Here is a 2,611-nt window from a genome sequence, read left to right as displayed (position 1 = left end):
CGGGGACAGATCAGAGGACCAACCCGATATCATGAAGACAGAGACAGATCCTTTTATTCGTCCTTATTTCTTGTTGGAGAACAGAAGAACTCAGTTTTGGTTTTATTTTTCTGTTTGCGTCCGTTTTAAAACCCGAGCACCTTATTTAAGTTTTGTTGCATGAATGTTTTATTTTGAAAGAGTATAAAACTGCTTCCTAATGAAACAGGTTGAACTATCTGAGGTTTAATCATAAAGTGTGTAAATGTAAATGTGCTGTATTTATATAGCACTTTTCTAGTCTTAGCGACTACTCAAAGCACTTTTACATCATACAGGAAACATTCACCATTCACACACATTTATACACTGTGGCCGGGGCTGCCGTACAAGGTGCCACCTGCTCATCAGATATACACTCACACACATTTACACACCTGCTCATCAGATACACACTCACACACATCTACACACCTGCTCATCAGATAAACATTCACACACATCTACACACCTGCTCATCAGATACACACTCACACACATCTACACACCTGCTCATCAGATACACACTCACACACATCTACACACCTGCTCATCAGATACACACTCACACACATCTACACACCTGCTCATCATATACACTCACACACATCTACACACCTGCTCATCAGATAAACATTCACACACATTTACACACCTGCTCATCAGATACACACTCACACACATCTACACACCTGCTCATCAGATAAACATTCATACACATTCACACTCCGATGCGCAGCACCGGGGCAACAAATTTCACAAAGTCATAGTATAATAAGTCAAAATATTCATAAGAAATCCTAAAAAGTCCTAGTATAGTATGTCAAAGTAATAGTATAATATGTCTTAAATTCATAAAAGTCATAGTATGTCAAAAAATTCTTGAAAAGTCGTAAAAGGTCATAGTATGTCAAAGTATTCATAAAAAGTCATTGTTTAGTATGTCTAAAAATACATAAAAAGTCATACTGTAGTATGAAGAAATATATGTATAAAAATTCATAGTATAGTATGTCAAAATATTCCTAAAAGTTGTAGTATAGTATGTCGTAACAAGTCCAGATTTCTAGTTCTTGTTGTAAACAAGAAGAATCTAAAGTCCTCTGGAGAATGCGGGCATTGATCCCACTATCTCTCACATGCTAAGCAAGCGCTCTACCATTTGAGCTAATTCCCCTTTTCAAAAAAATGTCATAGTATGTCGAAGAAGTCATAAAAAGTCATAGTATAGTATGTCAAAAATTCATAAAAAGTCAAAAGAAATCATAAACAGTCATAGTATAGTAAGTCAAATATTCATAAAAAGTCACAGTATAGTATTTCAAAAACTTCATAAAAGTCATAGTATAGTATGTCAAAAAATTCACAAAGTCATATTATAGTATGTCAAAAAAATCATAAATAATCATAAAAAGTCATAGTATAACATGTTGAAAATTCATAAAAGTCATAGTTTAGTATGACAAAAAATCATAAAAGTCATGGTATAGTATGTCAAAAAAATCATAAATAATCATAAAAAGTCATAGTATAACATGTTGAAAATTCATAAAAGTCATAGTATAATAAGTCAAAATATTCATAAAAAGTCATAGTATAGTATGTCCATCCATCCATCTTCATCCGCTTTATCCGTATCGGGTCATGGACAGTATAGTATGTCAAAAAATTTAAAAAGTCATAAAAAGTCATAGTATAGTATGTCTAAATATTCCTAAAAAGTCGTAGTGTAGTATGTCGTAAAAAGTCCAGATTTATAGTTCCTGTTGTAAAACAAGAAGAATCTAAAGTCCTCTGGAGAATGCGGGCATTGATCCCGCTACCTCTCGCATGCTAAGCAAGCGCTCTACCATTTGAGCTAATTCCCCTTTTTATAAAAGTCATCGTATAGTATGTCGAAAAATTCATAAGTCATAGTGTACTATGTCAAAAATTCATAAAAAGTCATAAAAAGTCATAGTATGTCAAAAATTCTTAAAAAGTCGTAAAAGGTCATAGTATGTCAAAATATTCATAAAAGTAATTGTTTAGTATGTCTAAAAATACATAAAAAGTCATCCTGTAGTATGTCGAAATATGTATAAAAATACATAGTATAGTATGTCAAAAAAATTATAACAATTCATAGCATAATATGTCAAAAATTCATAAAAGGTATAGTATGACAAAATATTCAAATAAATTCATAGTATAGTATGTCAAAAAATTCAAGAAAAGTCATAGTATAGTATGACAAAATATTCATAAAATGTCCTAAAATGTCATAGTATAGTATGTCGAAATATTCCTAAAAAGTCGTAGTATAGTATGTTGTAAAAGTCCAAATTTATAGTTGTTGTTGTAAACAAGAAGAATCTAAAGTCCTCTGGAGAATGCGGGCGTTGATCCCGCTACCTCTCACATGCTATCTATGTTGTCCACTACGTATCTTTGCTCACATGCTAGACTAGTTTTACTGGGGGGAATCCCGGATCACTATCTTTCCCACTGAACTCTTTGGTTATGTTGTCTCCCATTTATGGGCATGCTGCTTGCCTACACTTCCAACACACACAGGGGGGACACGGAGCCCGGAGCTAACAGCAGAAATGAA

At 33.2% G+C, this 2,611-nt stretch overlaps 1 non-coding gene across 1 annotated transcript; it reads right to left on the bottom strand.

Annotated features, from left to right (window-relative positions):
• Positions 1 to 1,813: 1,813 nt before the first annotated feature.
• On the bottom strand, positions 1,814 to 1,886 carry trnaa-agc (transfer RNA alanine (anticodon AGC)). Its single transcript has one exon. It is a non-coding gene; the product is annotated as a tRNA-Ala (tRNA).
• Between the last annotated feature and the right edge of the window lie 725 nt (positions 1,887 to 2,611).

Source organism: Etheostoma spectabile, unplaced genomic scaffold (genome assembly GCF_008692095.1).
Source record: "Etheostoma spectabile isolate EspeVRDwgs_2016 unplaced genomic scaffold, UIUC_Espe_1.0 scaffold00002014, whole genome shotgun sequence".
NCBI classification, from domain to species: domain Eukaryota; kingdom Metazoa; phylum Chordata; class Actinopteri; order Perciformes; family Percidae; genus Etheostoma; species Etheostoma spectabile.
Note: the sequence above shows the minus strand (reverse complement) of the source record. Positions and strands in the feature narration are given on the sequence as shown.